Genomic DNA, 20,476 nt, shown 5'->3' on the forward strand with positions numbered 1-20,476 from the left:
CTAACGATGAACCCAGGAATGACCAGCCTGCACGAGAGCCAAGATGCGGCTGGTAACTGGGGCGTGTCCTCAGTAGCTGACAAGGTCCCTTCGGGCTAACACGGTGCAGCCAACCCGAGCTGGGGGCCTGGGCGCGCGCAGAAGTTGTAATTGGACCTTTCTGAGGGGCACGTTCTGTGCCGCACCCCGCCCGGGACTGCACCGTCACCCGCCCCAGCCGCGGGAGCAGCTCGCTCGTCATCCCTCCTCCCTGCCCAGGGCCTGGGGTCAGCACCGGAGCTTCCCTTCCCTCCGTGGCCGGAGCAGTTCTGCTTCCCCGCCCTGCCCACGCCCTGTGGCGGGGTCGCTGTTTGCTTCTGCAGCGGTCCCGGAAGGGCAGAATCCCGGGGCGGCTCTGCGGGATCCCCCGGCACTGCCCCGGGGCAGCTCATTCCCAGCAGCGCGGGGACCAGGCAGGGGCAGGAACCGGCTTCTCCTCGCTCCGCTCCTCACCTGGGCCCGGACAGTCAATCTGCCCCGGGGCTGCAGTGACTGGGGCTGGGCAGGGCTGGGAGCCGGGAACCTCCCTCCCCGCTCATCGCCCCTCTGCCCCTGCCAGCCTCCCCTGCCCCCTCCTGCCCCCTCCTCCCCTCCGGCCGGGAAACTCGCTCCCTGGCCCCTTCCCGGGGCTGGCTCGGCCCCTGCCGGTGCTAAGGGCAGCAGAGCCCGGCTGTGTCCGGGGGGGCAGCAGCTCCGGGACCCGCAGAGCCCCGGGAGCAGAGATGGGGCGAGGAGGGGCCGTGGGGGCAGAGTCACTTTCCTGCCCGGCCCCGGCACGTTCCCCGGGGCTCCCCTCACCTGCAGCCTCCGGCTCGGGAGCTGGGGTCGGCGGAGCCGGGGCTGGTTTCAGCCAGCGGAGAAAGTGCCCTCTGGGCTAGTCTCTCCCCGACACAGAGCCCGCTGGGTGGGGAGCAGCAGCTCAGCCGGGGCTTCCGGGTCACTATGGATGCAACAAAGCACCCACCGTACGACCTGGGAAGTGCAACCCCGCATGCAATGAGCAGAAAGAGAGACAGAGAAGCAGGTTCCCCTACCGCGGCCACATCCAGAGCCCTCTGGTGGAGGAGCAGAGAGAGGAAAAGCCAGTTCCTGCCTTTGTCTGCTCCACGCGTTGCTGCGGGAACGTGCTGCCCTGGGGACAATGTTGGGGGGAATCAGAGGAAGTTCTTGTACATACCTGTACTGCTCAATCAGAAAATAGACATGGTTTCTTTCCTGAATTAGTCTATGCATCCCTGGGGCTTTTTATTATTTATTTACAAATCATGGCAGGCTCTTACTCCTACCAGGTTGTTACAGCCTTGGAACAGGCCTTTCTACTAATTTCCTTAGTATTATGCCCTTGAAATGACCTTGTCTAGAGGGCAAATTGTCTTAATAATAAATATGTAAGACAGATGTGGGCATTATGTTTTCATTAAAGCACGGTAAAGAATCATCCAGTTGGGTCGCTGTAGATACATACTCAGGATTTCTATATTATATTATAGAACTGAACAGTTTTCAGAAGCTAAAAACCGGCTTTTAGACCAGCCATTTGTAAATGCAAGTGCAATTTTTATTTTTAATGTTTTGAATCTTGACATCTCTAATATCTTGAAATGGAGTGTTTTCATTTGTACTAGATAAATATCAAACACATTGCATAAATAGATTACACTGTTTAAGACTTTATTTCTAATTACTGAGGACCATAGAAGGAAAAGAAAACACATTGCCACTGGAGAAAGGTGATACCTGAAAGTGCATTTCCAGTAGATATAAATGTTATGTCAGAGCTAATAGGAAACTCATGTTGGCCAATCTATTGTAGTGTTTTCTTTCCAATTATCAATTTAAAAGCTTTTCCACTTTCCCTTTTTTTAAGCTTGTGCCAAAACGAATTTGTTCTCTAAGTTGTTAGTTATTCCATATTTTAGAAGAATGTTTGAGGAGAAACAACTACTTTACACTTCCTAACTTTTTAATGAGAAATACAAATTATAGTGAATATATTTGTTTGCTTATAATTTTCCAGAAGGTAATATAAATGAATAATGTATGCGAGTGTTTGAGGTTTACTGATGTGACATTGTTAGGACAATGATATTGAACAAATATTCTGCATGACATTTATTTACTGGTTAAAGTTTTTAGTTCTTGAATTAAGACTCTAAAACTGATATAGGAAAGTAAATGCAAAGTAATGCACATTGGAGAACATAATCCCAGATATACACACAAAATGATGGGGTCTAAATTAGCTGTTACCACTCAAGAAAGAAATCTTGGAGTCATTGTGGATAGTTCTCTGAAAACATCCACTCGATGTGTGGCGGCAGTCAAAAAAGCTAACAGAATGTGAGGAACCATTAGGAAAGGGATACATAAGAGAGAAAATATCATAATGCCTCCATATAAATCCATGGTACACCCACATCTTGAATACTGTGTGCAGCTTTGGTCGCCCCATCTCAAAAAAGATATATTGGAATTAGAAAAGATACAGAAAAAGGCAACAGAGAAGGGCAACAAAAATGATTAGGGGTATGGCAAAGTTTCCATCTGAGGATAGATTAGTTTGGAAAAGAGACGACAAAGGGGAGGTAGGATAGAGGTCTATAAAATCATGACTGGTATGGAAAAAGTGAATAAGGAAATGGTATTTACTCCTTCACATAACATAAGAACTAGGGCTCACCCAATGAAATTAATCTTAATTAACGAAGTACTTCTTCACAAAGTCAATCTGTGGAACTCTTTGCCAGAGGATGTAGTGAAAGCCAAAACTGTAATAGGGTTAAAAAAGAACTAGGTTAGTTCGTAGAGGATAGGTCCATCGATGGCTATTAGTCAGGTTGGGTAGGGATGCAACCATAAGCTCTGAGTGTGACAGTGTCCCTAGCTTCTGTTTGCCAGCAGCTTGGAGCGTATGACAGATTGTCACGGGGTAGGTACACCCCATCATGGGTTCAGGGTCACGTATACCAGTCTTCTGTGGCAATGACCCACAATTCCTCGGGGTCTCCAGGGTCTTCAGCCAGTGCAGCTCCTGGCAGCTCGGGCCTTTCTCTGGATTTGTCTGACAGTCTGGAATCCGTCTGGGGCTCTGTGTGCCTTAACTCCGGGTTCAGCGTCTGCATCAGCTGCCTGGAGAGAGCCAGCAGTCTGCATCCACCCCTTCCGCAGCCAGCCCACTGAGCTGGGTTGTTTGTTTTCATACCTTTTCCGCCAGGTTGAGCATGTCCAGCAGAGGTGAAGAGGCGTGGCCTCCTCAGCCTGCACTGGGCAGTTAACCCTCTCTGGGCCAGGGTGGGGTAGGTACACCCCATCCCACAGGGGATCGATCACTCAACAATTGCCTGTTCTCTTCGTTCTCTCTGAAGCATTGGGCATTGGCTACTGTTGGAAGACAGGATACTGGGCTGGATGGACCATTGGACTGACCCAGTATGGCCATTCTTATGTCATGATACCTCAAGGCTTGGGATTAGAAATATTTGCTGTATTATCTCCTGATCGTTCCAAATTTATGTGTAAATCTAAATTTTGGCTATCACCGGTGTTTATATATTTTTTTTCTTTCTTTATATAGGACTTAGATACGGGGCTTCTGTCAGCTAATTTCTCAGTTATTATCTGCCAGAGAATAATAAAGTTTTCAGGTGTCTAAGTAACTCCTGGTTAAAGATGTCCCCGTCCGCCCTATATCTGAAATGGCACCCCTGCCTTTGGGTCTCCCAAGAGGTAGGCCTTCCCTGGCCCATTCCAGCCACAAAGACAGGCACAACAATTTCCACCATAGTTTTGTGAGCCCATCAGCACTGCCATGTGCACATTCAGCACTCCAGGCATGTCCTGCCATAGGTCACTTGGTTTGAAGTGTTCACCTTTCTATTCAATCAATAAAGGTTTTCCCATGGCCAAGTCCGCTTAAAAAAATTAACTCAGGTACAGCTACCCCCCCACACCGAGATCAATTCTTAGCATCATCTTTACCCAAACAGACTGTTCTCATTTCCTTGGTTACAGGACATTCATTTTCTACAACTACACTATGCCATCAGTTTAGGAGAATGTCACATCCCTGACCTGTGTCCCTGAGCTCTGGACCGCTTTGTAATGGCCCATCTCTGGCTGTTCAAAACACAGACAAAGTCCCTTCAATTCTGCCTGCCAGCCATCAGTGATGATCTCCCCCTGCTCTCACAGACCTTCAACAAAACACAGCAAGCGCCTGTGACAAGAGGCAGATACTCCTCCATGGTCTCCAGTCTTGTCAGGAGGCTCCTCATCCTTCCCCTCAGTCTTCCACTCCACCATCATCCCTCAGCTACTTTAGGAGTTAGTTAAACAGCTTCTTTCTCCTGCCCAATTAGCTGGGAAAATGGTTCACAAGCCAGGGATGTAGAGGTTCTCCTGGACTGCCAGATGTGGGGGGTAAAAAATTGTAAGCTAGCTCATTTTTAGAGTAAACTTACCAAAACAACCAAAATATTATCAAAATGAATAATTGGGAGAAACACTAATTACCTCAGTTATTAACTCCTCAGCTGACTAGTTCAGAAAAAGCAAATGAAAAATGGAATTAATGCTTATGGTTATTAAGGAAACTGCAGTCAGGGAATTACCACAGGACAATGTCACCAGGGATTTTTTTCCCTATACACTAAGAGGCGTCCCACAACAAGCAACTGCGACCACTTGGGCTCTGTCAATGGTTAAGGGGGAGGACCTGCTCTGTGTCTCACTCATCAGCCCCTCTGTGCAGGGCCCCCACTTAGGGTGGGGGGAAGAAATGGTACACTTTACCAGGGCCAGCCCAGGCTGCAACTCCCATGGGTATGTGTGTGGGCGGGAGCCCCTGTTACAAGTTTGTAGTGGGCCGAAAAAGCTACGCTGGGGCCCTGCCCTTTGTGCACGGCTGGGGCCGGGGTGAAGGCGGAAGATAGTTTCATCAGTTTCTCGCTAGCCCACAGCCGGAAAGGATGGCAGAGCGGGGAGGGAGGGAGGAAGGAAGTGAAGCGAAGCGAGGCTGTTTGGGGGATGGGAGAGGCTACAGCAGCAGCCTTAGACTCGCTGGTTAGTTCAGTTTGTTGCTGCAGGCGCAAGTTCCTGGCCCAGCTGCTGAAGGAGGCAGAAAAGAACCGTCTGCAGCTGGGTGAGCGGGGGAAGGGGACGCTGCATCCCAGAGAGGAGATCTGTTGCGAAAAGGAGAAGTGCCCGAGTAGCCGGGCAGAGACCTGCACTGAACCGCTCTGTGCCCAGCCGAGCTGCGACCCGGAACCAGCCCCGGCTCTGCCGACCCCAGCTCCCGAGCTGGAGGCTGCAGGTGAGGGGAGCCCCGGGGAACGTGCCGGGCCGGGCAGGAAAGTGACTCTGCCCCCACGGCTCCTCCTCGCCCCATCTCTGCTCCCGGGGCTCTGCGGGTCCCGGAGCTGCTGCCCCCGGGACACAGCCGGGCTCTGCTGCCCTTAGCACCGGCAGGGGCCGAGCCAGCCCCGGGAAGGGGCCAGGGAGCGAGTCTCCCGGCCGGAGGGGAGGAGGAGGCAGCGGGCGGCTGGCAGGGGCAGAGGGGCGATGAGCGGGGAGGGAGGTTCCCGGCTCCCAGCCCTGCCCAGCCCCAGTCACTGCAGCCCCGGGGCAGATTGACTGTCCGGGCCCAGGTGAGGAGCGGAGCGAGGAGAAGCCGGTTCCTGCCCCTGCCTGGTCCCCGCGCTGCCCCGGGGCAGTGCCGGGGGATCCCGCAGAGCCGCCCCCAGGATTCTGCCCTTCCGTGAGCGCTGCAGAAGCAAACAGCGACCCAACCACAGGGCGTGGGCAGGGCGGGGAAGCAGAACTGCTGCGGCCGCGGCGGGGGAAGGGAAGCTCCGGTGCTGACCCCAGACCCTGGGCAGGGAGGAGGGATGACGAGCGAGCTGCTCCCGCGGCTGGGGCGGGTGACGGTGCAGTCCCGGGCGGGGTGCGGCACAGAACGTGCCCCTCGGAAAGGTCCAATTACAACTTCTGCGCGCGCCCAGGCCCCCAGCTCGGGTTGGCTGCACCGTGTTAGCCCGAAGGGACCTTGTCAGTTACTGAGGCCACGCCCCCAGTTACTAGCCGCATCTTGGCTCTCGTGCAGGCTGGTCATTCCTGGGTTCATCGTTAGGGTTGAAGATCTCTGTCCAGGGGAGAATATTTCACAAAGTTTAGGGAAAATGTGAATAATCTGCTTCGGAGAAAGGGCCAGAGAAAAGAGATGCAGTTAGGAGGAGGACATGAGGTGAGAAAATATTTTTCTAATTTAAAAATATCTTCTTTTTATAGCAATTTTGGTGCCTTTTGGCTATAAATTCAACAGGGAGAATTCCTAGGCCAGACAAGCTGCTCTCCCTAGTCTTGTAAATATCTCTGTCAAAATACACCTGTCCACACAGACTGATTTTTTGTGTGTGTGTGTGTGTGTCTGTAATCAATAAAATGTGGTTCCTAATTTAAGATCCAGTCCCACAGATAGTTACAAACCTTCTTGTCTTTGACAATCTGATTGTTCCCGTTGGTGTCGTTTAGTGACTATAACTGTGAGGCTTTAAAATTGTCTCAGTGGATTTAGCCCTTGTAGGAGCTGCTGGGTCTGTGCTGTAATTAGGTGACTGTGGCCAGGATCTTTACATCCTGGAGCTAACGTTAATATTCTCAATCCATGTACAGGCAGCTGAATAAAAGGGCTGATAATCAGCGGTGCTGGGCTCTCAGAACTGAATCCCACTGTGACAGGCTCAGCACTTGTAAACCTCGGGTCACTTATGGAGAGAACTGGATATGGCTTTAAGAGCCTCAATGCTGGCTTCTGTTTCAAAAATCTTGACTCAACGTTTCCCATGTACAGCAGAGTCCAATATGTCCATCTGCAGCTCTGGGATGAATGGGGAGAGCTGAATAAACTAAAAAATCTGAAACGTCTTCAATTTCCCTTCTCGCCCTGTCAGACAGCAGAATCACATCCAACTTTCACTTAAGATCATCACATCCTCCCAGGTGTCGGGGAAGAGAAATGGCTGCAGTGGAGCCGGTGACCTTTGAGGAGGTGGCTGTGTATTTCACGGAGGATGAATGGGCTCTGCTGGACCCAGGTCAGAGAGCCCTCTACAGGGATGTTATGCAGGAGAATTATGAGACCCTGACCTCGATGGGTAAGGATTCCTGTCCCCTCGGGTACTGGAAATTGGGGACGGAGAGATGTTTCTGACAACTTCTAGTTCAGATTGTGTGCAGCGTTCTTCACTGGTCCCCCAGATATCAGGGGGATCTGGCCATGTAATCTGCAACTCCTGTGTGTAAAAGATTGTCCCTCTGTGCACACCATCCCATAGGACAGGAGACTTAGGAACTTAACCATGGTGCTGTTCTCCACATAACTGAAGTTCTCAAGTGGGAGAATCTCTTTTCCTTTTCCCGGGGCTACTTCCAACCTATGAGGCCTTTGACCCCTCGGTCTTTTCATGGACACGTGTCTCATGATCTGGTTCTCCCCTTATGCCCAGTGCCAGATTCTAAAATGCTCTTTGCCTCCATCTTGCCCAGGTTCTGCCTCAGTCAGCTGAGTTAGCTGGAGGTCCCAGATGTTCTGAACCTTCCTATCAGTCAGGATGGGCATGGAGCAGTATCCAGGAGCTGGCATAGTTGCCATTAGTGTGTCCAGGGCTACCCCTGGTACCAATGCACTGAGCCCGGAAGGCGGGGGTTGTCCCAGTGACCTTTTCTGGCTCTGCTTGACCATTGTGAAATGATGGTTCCTTACAGTGAAACAGTCTGAAGGAGGTTTTGTGAAGTAGTTGGCTGAGATTGCAGAAGCCCTTCCACTCACATGAAGGTTTTTCTGTGTCTGTCTGTCTGTCTATAATACAGTAACTGTTGAGTGCCCTATCCATGGGTGCTGGGTGTGTAAGGGCTGGGAAAGCTCAGCTTTCCCTTACAGCCAGGTGTGGCCCTGCCCACGCTTTCCCCCTCCTGCAGCATGACACTCACATGGGCCTGGCAGCTGCGGCCCTCTCTGCTGAAGTGGGCAGGCAGGAGCTGGGGAGCAGGCGGCTGGTACATTTGCAGTGGGGACGGGCCAACCACCGGCCAGCCAGGGGGTGGGTTGGGGTGCGGTGCAGGCTGGCATGGCAGCTGGGCCGAGTTGAGTCGGACCTGCAGGACCAGGCACTGGGGCCAGCCAGTCCGAATCAGTGCAGTGGGGTCTGGGGCGGGCCAGGGCAAGTCGGCACTGTGGGAGCTCGGGCGTGTGGCTGGGTGTGCTCCGAGGGCTGGGGCCAGGTTGGGTCAGCACTGGGGCTCTTCAGGCCAGCAGCACTCCAGCAGTGGGGGAGAGGATGGGCTGATGCTTGGGTATGGGGCGGGAAGCCGCACTGGTGCATGGGCCAGTCAACCTGGGGCCAGGGTGGGTTGGGGCAGTGCTGAGCCACGGGCTCCAGGTGTGCTCAGGATGCCCGACACTGGTGCTGGGGTGGTCCGGCACTGACTGGCCTGGAGTACCCGGCCAGCCTGGCACTCAGTCCACTGGGAAAGGAGGGGTGGGGGCTCTGGTGGGAGAGGGGGTAGGGCTTCGGGTGGAAGGGGCGGGGCTGGAGGATAGCTTTCCCGAACAAGTGGCTCATGAACTGCCCATGTCATCCAATCAATTCCTAAATGTCAGAGAATGTTCTAGAAATCAGTGGCCAGGACCTGATTGTTGTGAGGACAAATGGAAACGTAAGTGGGGGGGAATTGGGACAGATTCAGGAAGGCAAGTGGGAGACAGAGAGGAATGGGAGTTAGAGGGTGCTGGGTATAGGGGACACTCAGAATCCCTGATAGGAGTTCATGGGTGGAGAGAGAAATTGAGAATAAGGGGAGATGAGGGGCACCCAGTATGACAGAAAGGGAGAGATGGTGTGTAGGGAATAGGGGGCAGCAGGGGGAGGTGGGGAGAGGGGAAAAATGGGTGCACAGAGAGCCCTTGCGATGAAGAGAGAATGAGGGAGGAGGAGGGAATGGGGAACACAACAAACTCCCTGGAAGGAGGAGACTGGGGTCTGTAGGGAATCCCAGAAATAGAAGGCCAAGGGAGGGTGGCACGTAGGGGGTTTGTGCAGGAGGAATGCAAGCGATGCAAGGACAGACACAGCAAAGTGTGCAACCAGAATGATAGAATCATAGGGTCATAGAATATTAGAGTTGGAAGGGACCTCAGGAGGTCATCTAGTCCAACCCACTGCTCAAAGCAGGACTAACCTCAGCTATATCATCCCAACCAGGGCTTTGTCAAGCCTCAGCTTAAAAACCTCTAAGGATGGAGATTCCACCACCTCCCTAGGTAACCCATTCCAATGCTTCACCACCCTCCTAGTAAAAAGCTTTTTCCTAATGTCCAACCTAGACCTCACGCCCTGCAACTTGAGACCGTTGCTCCTTGTTCTGTCATCCGCCACCACCGAGAACAGCCTAGCCCCATCCTCCCTGGAACCCCCTTTCAGGTAGTTAAAAGCTGCTATCAAATCCCCCCTCACTCTTCTCTTTTGCACACTAAACAAGCCCAGTTCCCTCAGCCTCTCCTCATAAGTCCTGTGCTCCAGCCCCCTAATCATTTTGGTTGCCCTCCGCTGCACTCTCTCCAAATTGTCCACATCCTTTTTGTAGTGGGGGGCCCAAAACTGGACACAATATTCTAAATGCGGCCTCACCAATGCCGAATAGAGGGAAATAATCACTTCCCGTGACCTGCTGGCAATGCCCCTCCTAATGCAGCCCAATATTCCATTAGCCTTCTTGACAACCAGGGCACACTGCTGACTCATATCCAGCTTTTTATCCACCATTACCCCCAGGTCCTTTTCTGCAGAGCTGCTGCCCAGCTCGTCGGTCCCCAGTCTATAGCTGTGCATGGGATTCTTCCTTCCTAAGTGGAGGACTCTGCACTTGTCCTTGTTGAACCTCATTAGATTTCTTTTGGCCCAATCCTCCAGTTTGTTTAGGTCACTCTGTAGAAGAACTGTGTGGGTTATTGTCTGCAACAGACACAAGAGAGGAAGGTTGCTCTCCTGTTTCAGGAACTGCCTGGGGAGTCAGGAGACTGGGGTGGATTCGTGGTTCTGCCACTGACTCCGTGTTTGGGCTCTTCTGAGTCACTAAGCAGGGAGATTCAAAGGGTCCAGAGGGAGCTGGTTTGTACACCTGTCCCCTTCTGCCACTTTGAAATCCCAGCTTTGTTCTCCCTGGGCCTCAGTTTCCCTCTGTGAAATGGAGATGACAATCCACCCTTTTTCTGACTTGTCTATGTACAGGGAAACCCTTTGGGTGCAGGGACTGACACTTAATATGTGAATGTCTGGGGCCTACCTGTAGTAGGAAGGGTGGCCCTATGTTTAGGGCATTGGCTTGATAGTCAGGGGACCCGACTTCAGTTCAGACATCTGGCCTGACCTCCTAATAGTCACTCAGGGCTAGATTCAGAGAGGAACTTAGCTGTGGTGATGCTGAGCGTTGCCATGCCTCGCTGCTGGAACCCGAAGCCTGTGTTATGTAGCCGTGCTCCCTGTACAGTACATGGGGGGAGATGGCATCTTAGGTTGGGATTCACAACACCCAGCAGGCTAGGGGGCTCCTCCCCTATCCTAGCCAGCTAGAGATGCCCAACCAAGAGGTGTTTGCTAAGCCCTGTCCCTCTCTCTGAAATAAATGCCTAAATCCTGCCTGCAAGGGGGCATCTCCATCTGCTTTGGCGCCTCAGCTGCAAGCCTGGGCTGTGGAGATGTCTGGCACAAGTTCTTCTGTGTCTGGTGGGGAGGGAATAGATTCTGAGAGGGATCTGCCACTGTTGGTTCTGGACAATTTGTGATCAGTGTGGATGCCAGGGAGACACGGTACTCCCAAGTTGCAGATCAATAAGGTTTAATGTGCAAGGTTTTCTATAAATATACTAGTCAGATAGAAAGTCTAAAATTAACTACAATATATCATACTCACTAAGCCTGGAGAGCTAAGCAGTCACTCAGAAGGCTGTATACAGGAACGGCTTTTTTCAGGGGCCCCGCCAGGGAATCAGTGGCCTCTGGTCCAACCAGCAGCACCTCCCGCGGAGTCAGGTGTTGATGGAGCGCTCCCCTTTATCTAAATGGTAACTACTTCCATAAACAACCTTCACCTAATTATCTTTCTCTCATTATCATATATGCTAATTATCTACATTGGGTTTCCACCCTTAACTACATTCCATTCTCACCATAATAATTGGGGTCGTCAAAACAACATCTGGTGATAGGAGGGGCGGTGTAAAAGTATACCCCTTGGCAATAAAACAGTGTACCCCAGACATTCAAGCATAACTTCTTGATCCCATCACCATTATCTATGTGCAGCTGCAAGCATACAGCATCTGTATTTTGTCTTGTTATGTGCCGTGCTATGCAGAAACTGAGACATCTGTACTGTTAGTCAGTCTCTGCCAACCGAAAGATGTCATGCTACAGGAGTCAGAACAGCCAAGCAAGCAACTGAATGCTATGCTAAGCCTGTAGGACAGTGGTCAAGCAACTCAAATTGTACTGGGCCTCCAACAGCCATCTGAGTGTGCTAGCCCCCGGACTATGGGCTGTTCTGCTCTGGGGGTCCCTGCATCTCTCCTGTCAAAGCTGTTCCAATGTGGATAAATAAGAAAGAATCATTGGGGGGAAATCGGAGAGAGAGGGAGAAAGAAAAAATAAGCAGAAGAGTGTCTTTGTAGCCTGGTGGTTAGCGCACCCATGTGGGAGGTGGGAGATCCAGGATCCAGCCTCTCACTTCACTGGCTTTTTAACAAATATTTCTGCACAGTGGTACATCTTCAAGAGGAGAGGGCCCCACACTGAATATCCTATAAAACTGGGGTTAGGGCCCTGAGCTGAGAGGTAGCAGAGCCCTCTGAAGTGGAGGAGGATTTGAACCAGGCATCTTCCACAGTCCAAGTGAGTTCCCTGACTGTGGGCTAAAAGCTACTTGGGAGGGACTCCCCTGCCCCTGTTTTGTGGAAGTTCATCTCTAGGCGCCCATGTGGCAGGTGAGCTTTGAGCAAGATTGGGCCCTGCAGGAGAGTTAGACCGTGGAAAGCCCATTGGCTCCTGGTCCATGCATCACGCTGGGGCTTAGATAGCTGGATGCCCAGGGAGAGGATGCAATGCACTTGCTCAGAGACATGGATGCGCAGGGAAATTTCACTGCAAAAATGTAGATGCTGAGCAAGCTTAGTGATCTGCAGAGTTTGGTGGCCGCTGAGCGGGGCTTAGTTTTGTGACTTCTAGAGCTCAGACCCTGTGGTAATGCTCCGGGGACAGACAGCTAAGTACCACTGATGGCACCAAGGGGCCCTTATTCCATTTGGAGAGTCCAGATGCTGCTGTAATTAATAATCTCTTTCCGTCCTGCAGCAGCAGCTGTGGCAAAGGGATCCAAGAATTCCTTGTGCCAAACTCACTATCTCTGCTGGCGTTCCCTTCACCAATGCTCCATAATTCTCCATCCCTGCGTTAGTTGTTGCAGAGGCCCCGGGACTGTGGTGGTCTGTATGGAGGGGCTCTGCAGTGCCAGAGGGGTAGACAGCGGCAGTGTGGAAACGATTGTCATGTCTGGTTAATTCTTCTGCTCCCTTTCCCCTTGGCTGGGTAGTTTTCATTCAGTAAATGCTGGCACTTGGGGAGGCTCATGAATTTCCAGCGGTGAAGCATGATGGTAACTGAACAGATTTAAAGGGCTTTGTGTCTGCGTTTGAGTCGAGATGTGAGGAGAGAGGTTACTCCGGGTCTCTGGGTCTGTGGTGTACAGAGTAGCTTGAGTGGATGTACAGGGGCAGTTCTGGTGTTTTTGACATCCATGTGCCATCCAGGGTGTAGCCGGCTGCACGTACGGGAGCAGAGTTTTCCTGTGAGAAAATCAGCTGGACAGATCAGAGGGGAGGTTTTGCCCTGCTGCATCTGAGGAATTATCTGTGCAGTTGTCAAAGTCCCCAACCAGGAGACTGGTTCATCACGATGTCAGACAGTGTCTTTATCTCCTGCTATGGGGAGCCCTGGGGAATCTGTGGCTCTGCAAAGGGCCGTGCTGGAAGCCAGCTGAATATGAGCTCCCAGTGTGATGCTGTAGCTAAGAGGGTGAATATGATCCTGGGGTAGATAAACAGAGGGATATGAAATCGCAGTAACAAGGAGCACCTCCTTACTTCTTTACATGGCATTAGTTAGACCATTAGTGGATCCTGTGTCCAGTTCTGGTGTTCACACTGCAAAAATGATGTTGACAAATAAGCACAGGTTTTGAAAAGAGCTACAAGAATGATTGGAAGACTAGATAATCGGCTTTATAGATTCATAATTTAAAAGGCCTAAACAGATCATTGTAATCCTCTAGTCTGACCTCCTGTGTAACACAGGCCAGAGGAGATCCCTCAATTAATTCCTGTTTAAACTGGGTGATTCTTTTAGGAGGAAAGAAATCCATTCTTGATTTAAAAATTTAAAATGTTAGAGAAACCACCAGAGCCCTGGGTAAGTTTTGTCCAATGGTCAGTTTGCCTCACTGTTAAAACTTTGAAACTTTTTTCAGATTTAAATTTCTCTACCTTCAGCTTCCAACCATTGGATGTTGTTTAGCTTTGTCTGCTGGATTGAAGACCTGCATGTTGTTTAACTTCTGTTCCCTTTGTCGGGATTTATAGATTGTTACCAAGTCACCCCTTAATGTTTTCTTTGATCTATTATATGGGTTGAACTTCTTTATAGGACCTGTTTTCCAATCCTTTTGTAATCCTTGTGGTTCTTGTCTGTGGCCTCTCTACTTTTTCAACATCCTTCTTTATTTGTGGGCACCAGAACGGACACAATATTCCAGCAACAGTCACAGAATTGTCAAATGCAGAGGTGAAATAAATTCTCTATTCCTAGTTGGGAGTCCCCCATATTTGCAAGGATGTTAATAGCCACTTTGGTCACAGCAATGCACTCGGAGATTTTCTTCAGCTAATTGTCCACCATGACCCCCAAGATTTCTTTTAGAGTCACTGCTTCCCAGGATAGAGTTCTTCATCCTATATGTCAGGCCCACCTTCTTTGTTCTTTGTAAAACTTTACACTGGGCAATATTGAAAACATAAAGTCATTAGTGCGCACCCCACGAGAGTCATTTGGAAATTTCATCACTGATTACTTTGTTTTTTTTCTAGATCATTGATAAAAACGTTTAATGGAGCAGGGCCAAGAACCGATCCTCACCTGAACACACACCCCCCCCCCGCCCATTCACAGTTACATTTTTACACCCACCAGTTAGTCGATTTTTAACCCCTTTAATGTGTGCCATGTTCGTTTTGTGTCAATTTAGTTTTGTTAATCAAAATGTCATGACGAGCCAAGTCAAATGTCTTAGTGATGTCTAAGGGTCAGATTTTAAACATATTGAACTCTCTAACTCCAGTTTAAGCAAAGCACATGTACACTAACTATATTATAGTAACATATTGTATTTATCAATCAAACCTGAAATCTCATCCAAAAAAGATATCAAGTTATTTTAATATTTATTGAACCCTTCCACTTTTTCTGCATTATCATTCCCCCCTTCCATCTAGTAATGGATCAGTACCATTGTTAGGATTCCCTTTGTTCCAGTATACTTTCTTCATAATATACTTTAAATATTTCCTTCATATGCAGCTTAATTCTGATGTATATAGTGTTTTCCTTGTGTCCTTTTACTTCCTTGTTCAATTTTCCAGTTTCTAATTTATATAAATTGCTATCAATTTCCCCTTTTATTATTTACCCTATATTTGAAAACAATATATACCTTCTTTTTCTATATATCTGGTTTTGCTTCCAATATAGCCAGGTTGCCATAGTTTTTTGTTTGTTTTAAAAAGTATATCCTTCCTTCGTGTTTGTGCAGTTGTTGCTTTTTGGAAATCTAGTGAAATGTTATTGAACAGTTCTAAATTACCACTCACATTAGTCCGTGTATATTATTTAGCTCAGGTGATTTGAGAGATAATTGTTTGTAGCCTTGTGAAACTGACTTTTCTAAAGTGTGTGTGTATATACATATAACAATGTTTCTGTATGTCTGTATTTGTATGTATATATCTGTTTGTGTATGGGTAAGAAGTACAAGGGGCCTACCGTCAAACAAACGTCAACCCCGCCCTCTTGGTGCCTAGGCCCTGCCCCTGCCCCTTAAGCCACACCCACCTGTCACAGGAACTCCTGCCCCCTCTGGTCACCTGACATCCAGTACCGGTCCGGGTTATGACTTCCCAGTCAAGATGGCCACCTGACCAGAAGTGGGTGGTGTGACCCCTCTGAAAACACCTCCCACCAACTCCCCACCAATAGGAGAGGATTTCGCCCCCGCAGGACTGCCCAGAGAGTGGAATTGGACCCAGATGGACCATACAAGTCACAAAGCCCCTTTTCAAGAGAGACTTTTATTTACAGCTAAGAAGCTTGATTTCGCCTGTAGGGCCCCTCACCATTCTCTAACTTAATCCTTTTGGATTTCTTATAAATAGTCTGCTTCCTAAGTAGGGTCCTGTAACTTTCTGTGCAGATCAGAGAGTTCATCTAACGCTCTAAACAGGCATCCTCCGGTTTGGTCATTTCCTTTCAAACACTGCCAGGGTCTTGACCGAATTGCACAGCATTTACCAAGGTCACCCTTGTGCTAAATGTTCTTGAGTTAAGTGGAGACATTGCATAACATAACTTATGGCAATAACAGAGTTTAATAAACTTTCAAAACATAGTTCAGTACACAGGTCCCGAAACTTGCAGTTTATATTCCCTGAAGTCCAAGTCACGCAGTCAGGGTGCCGTTGGCCTGGAGCGTCTATGACACAACCCTCACAATCTTCGAAACACTTTTCCCTATGACAGTGATTAAGGACAGTATAAACAGCAACACATACAATAGCCCACATGACTTTTTTACGCTCAGGACGTGGCACTGGCTCAATTAGTTCCATGCCAAGACTCCTCTTAAACTCCATGTAGGCATCATCCTCGGTGTCCTCTTCTTCATCGATTTGTATCAGCGCTGAGCAGAAACAAGATGGGCCCTATTCATCTACGCTGTCTGATGCCATTTTGTTTGGGGTCACCTGGAAGACATCGTCGACCTGTCGAGAGATTTTCAGAAAAGAAATAGCTGTAAGTCTCTACTGCTTGGGTTTTTTTTTTTTTTCTTTTTAGATCTACACGACCCGGACCGGTTACTAACCCCATTACGCTTCCCACCCATGCTCATTCCTTTACCTGCGCCTCATCTTTTCCCTTGGCCTGGCCTGTCGATAGCTCCATGGGGACGGACAACATGAGGCCGTCAGGCTACTTCACAGTTGCTCGGGTTTCAGGGTCCGGCATGTCGAAGAAAGGCTGAGCCAAAGGGCTGTCCTCAGAACTATCGCTGATATAGCGCTTTCTACATAGGGGGGCCAAGGTCTTAGGTGCCAAAACAAATTCCGAAAGGCTCACAGGAGTGGTGAAGGCGTCCATGTTCTCTCAGCGTTTTTCCACGAGCTGTGAATCATGTGGTCTCGAAAACCAGATGCTTTAAAGGCCCTGAGACTTCCGGGGCGGCGCTGCAGCCCGACTAAACATCGGGCCCCAGAGATTCCACCCCATCCCAATTGTTGCACCTTTACCTTCTGGATGGCTTAAGGCTGCTCCGATTGGTGGAGGCATCGCCCCACTGCTCCCTGTGCCCTTTCTGGGCCAATCCCACTCTCGGCGTGAAATGCATGCAGATTGGCAGAGGGGTCATTCCATCTCGTCCCCACTCTTGGGGCTCTCCCGCGGGCACGAAACCTGCTCTTATTGGTGGGGAGCAGGTGGGAGGTGTTCTCAGAGAGGTCACATCACCCACTTCAGGTGACATGGCCATCTTGACCGGGAAGTCATAACCCGTTGCGGGACCGGATGTCAGGTGATCAGATGGGGTGGGATGTCTGGTGACAGATGGGCGTGGCTTGAGGGTCAAGGGTTGGGGCCCAAGAGTCAGGGGGCAGAGCTGATGTTTGATTGACAGTAGGACCCTTGTACTGTGTGTGTGTGTATAGATATCTTCTTGGTTTGGACTTTGTTCCATTTCCACATATGAAATGCCATCTGAGCAGTGCTGAGTGAGCTGCATTGCTATGTTGGAGAATTACCTTTGACTTAAATTCTACTTTGTAACACCCAAAGATCTTCATACATTGCACTGCCCCCTCCACACATCCCAAAAAATAAAGTGTTGTGCAGTATCACCAAAGAGGGCGTGAATGCTTTCATATTCTTTAATGTCTTTCTTTTTCAAAATATATGTGTAGTGTGATTAGGACTCTTTACCTTATAATAACTCCATAACAGAGGACTTTAATGCAACTGTGATCCATTAAACGTTTGTTTGTTTGTTTGTTTTCTGTATGTGATGTGTAAAAATCCTTACACTGTGGTAATTTTCTGCCCAATTCCTTCAACATTGCATGTTTTGTTTATAAGACAGAAGGCTTCAGGGGCACATAAGAGACCTCCAATATGTAAAAGGCTGTTAAAAAAGAGAATGGTGATCAACCGTATTCCATATCCACCAAATGTAGGACAAAATGTTAAGCTGCAGGGGATATTTCATTGAGATATTAGGAAAATCTTTCTAACTCTGTGTTTTTCAAACTTTTAAGGCTGCATATTCTTTTGGAAATAACGTAGTCCACCGTGTACACCCAGAAGTTCTATGCCACCGCCCGTGTCCCCTGTTGTCACAGCTGGGTGGCTGGAGAGCGATGGTTGCTGGCCAGGGCGTTCATGTTGTCTAAAGCGCAGAGGGACTATTTTAAAAATGCCACTCCTGTCCTGCCGCACAATACCCACTCCAACCCACTCCCGCATTGTTTCTTGAATTTTAATCCTGCTCTAGGTGCTATGGCAGTGAGTCATGAAGGATGGGTTTGGGGAGTGGAAGGAGCCTTTCCGGGTATTGCTGCTCAGACCTGGGACTGGAAGTAGTAACTGCACTAACTTTAATGAACAAGATCAACACTTGTTTTCTTTCTCCTCCCCCCCACTTAGGAGTTCCAATTTCCAAACCCGACATCATCTCCCAGCTGGAACAAGGAGAGGAGCTGTGGATACCCGATCTCCAGGGCTTTGAGGAAAGGGAGATCCCAAGCAATGCTGACATAGGTGAGGAAACACCTGACTCAGAAACCAAATTTTGTATCCCCATGGCAGACATCACTGATGCGTTTTCATCAAGCCTATCTGAGTCTTCAGCCCCTGCCTTCATCTATATTTGGGGGATGTTGCGCAGGGGTGGGTTCCCGCCTCTTCGTCTTTTGGGGAAGTGTATGAGTGGAGTGGTATTCAGCTCCTGACATTTCAATCACCCCAGCACTAATTTGGATTTATTCCATTCTTTCCTGTTCCCGTTTGTGAGGTTTCCTGTCCCCAGGACAAGGAATGATTCCTGTCTGGATTCTCTCCCTGTCCCAGCAGGTGGTGGGGCGGAGAGTGAGAACGTGGAGGAGAAACCACAGCAGGATGGTCCTGAGCAACTGGAATCACAGGGGAATGTACTGGGAAGCGGTGAAGAGGATGTTTCCCAGAGTCCTGAGCAGAGAGAAACCATTGAGAGTCCGAGCAGCCGAGAGAGACAGCAGGGAAACCACTCAGTGGAGAGACGGCGTAAATCCACGCAGAGAAGCAGAAGAGTCAAGAAAGTCAAAGAACCTATTCAACAAAGAATCCTCACCAGAAAGAGACCCTACGTGTGTGGTGACTGTGGGAAAAGCTTCCAGTACAGATCAGCACTTATTGAACATCAGAGAATCCATCTAAGAGAGAATCTCTCTGAGTCTCCAGAGTGTGGGAAAAGATTCAGACAGATTTCAACCCTCATCACACATCCAAAAGATCACACGAGTGAGAAGCCGCATACCTGCCCTGTATGTGAGAAAAGCTTCACTCAGAGTTCATCCCTCATTCAACATCAGAGAATCCACACAGGAGAGAAGCCCTATAAATGTAATGACTGTGGGAAAAGCTTCAGTCAGAGCTCAGCCCTTATTCAACATCAGAGAATCCACACAGGAGAGAAACCCTACAACTGTAATGAGTGTGGGAAAAGGTTCAGTTCAGGCTCACATCTTCTATCACATCGGAGAATCCACACAGGAGAGAAACCTTATGAATGCCCTGACTGTGGAAAAAGCTTTCGACAGACCTCAGCCCTTGTTTGCCATCAAAGAACCCACACGGGAGAGAAACCCTTTAAATGTCCCCAGTGTGAGAAAAGATTCTCTACGAAGTCACAGTTTCATAAACATCAGAGAACCCACACGGGAGAGAAGCCCTATGAATGCCCAGTGTGCAAGAAAAGCTTCACTATCCGCTCAACCCTTACTCAACACAAGAGAATCCACACAGGAGAGAAACCCTACAAATGCAGTGAATGTGGAAAATGCTTCAGTGCAAATTCAAATCTTCTGACACATCAGAGAATGCACATGGGAGAGAGACCCTATGAGTGCCCTGACTGTGGGAAAAGCTTCAGAAAGAAATCACATCTTCTAGTACATCAGAGAACACACACAGGAGAGAAACCTTATGAATGCCCTGAGTGTGGGAAAAGCTTCAGTCGGAACTCAAGCCTTACTCAACATCAGAGAATCCACACAGGAGAGAAACCCTATAACTGCCCCGTGTGTGGGCATGGATTCAATAACAGTTCAGACCTCACTAAACATCAGAGAATCCACACAGGAGAGAAACCCTTCACATGCAATGAGTGCAGGAAATGCTTTAGTCAGTGCTCACAACTTCTATTACATCAGAGAATCCACACTGGAGAGAAACCTTATGAATGCCCCGAGTGTGGGAAAAGCTTCAGGACGAGATCATGTCTTATTAGTCACCAGAGAATCCACACAGGGAAGAAACCCTGTAAATGCCTTGAATGTGGAAAAAGCTTCACTGAGAGGTCAGGCCTTATGGCACATCAGAGAATCCACACTGGTGAGAGACCCTATAAGTGTCTTGACTGTGGGAAAAGCTTCAGTCAGAGCTCACACTTTCAATCACATCAGAGAACCCACACAGGAGAGAAACCCTATGAGTGCCCTGACTGCAGGAAAAGTTTCAGTAGGAGCTCACATCTTCGAACACATCAGGGAACCCACATGAAGGACAGACCCTATAAGTGCCATGACTGTGGGAAAAACTATTGCGACAGCTCCAGGCTCATTAGACACCAGAGAACCCACACAGGACACAAATCCTAGAAGTGTCCCGGCTCGGGATGGGCTAAGTTTAAAAAAAAAAGCTTTGCTGCTTCCCACAAATCTCTGAGGTTCAGGCCAGGCTGAAATGGCCCTAGAATGACAATATTTTATTTTTATTAAAGCAGGTGATTAGGCTCTCCATACAATCAGTTGAGAGAGATG

At 49.2% G+C, this 20,476-nt stretch overlaps 1 protein-coding gene and 1 pseudogene across 3 annotated transcripts in view; one reads left to right on the forward strand and one right to left on the reverse strand.

Moving 5' to 3' along the window:
- LOC137142524 (zinc finger protein 850-like) overlaps positions 1 to 20,476 on the reverse strand; it is a 95,664-nt gene that overhangs the window by 7,401 nt on the left and 67,787 nt on the right. Inside the window, exon 1 of one of the 3 annotated variants that reach the window (XM_067531932.1) lies at positions 838 to 939. The exons of the other annotated variants lie outside the window; for them this stretch is intronic. The gene's annotated coding sequence lies outside the window, so the exon portion shown is untranslated. Of the gene's footprint in view, positions 1 to 837; positions 940 to 20,476 lie in introns of those variants that run through there. 3 annotated transcript variants of the gene reach the window in all.
- LOC137142523 (zinc finger protein 850-like) overlaps positions 5,224 to 20,476 on the forward strand; it is a 40,840-nt pseudogene continuing 25,587 nt past the window's right edge.

The sequence above is a fragment of the Emydura macquarii genome, unplaced genomic scaffold (assembly GCF_026122565.2).
Source record: "Emydura macquarii macquarii isolate MOO-44397 ecotype Brisbane River unplaced genomic scaffold, CSIRO-AGI_Emac_v2 contig_3231, whole genome shotgun sequence".
NCBI lineage: Eukaryota > Metazoa > Chordata > Testudines > Chelidae > Emydura > Emydura macquarii.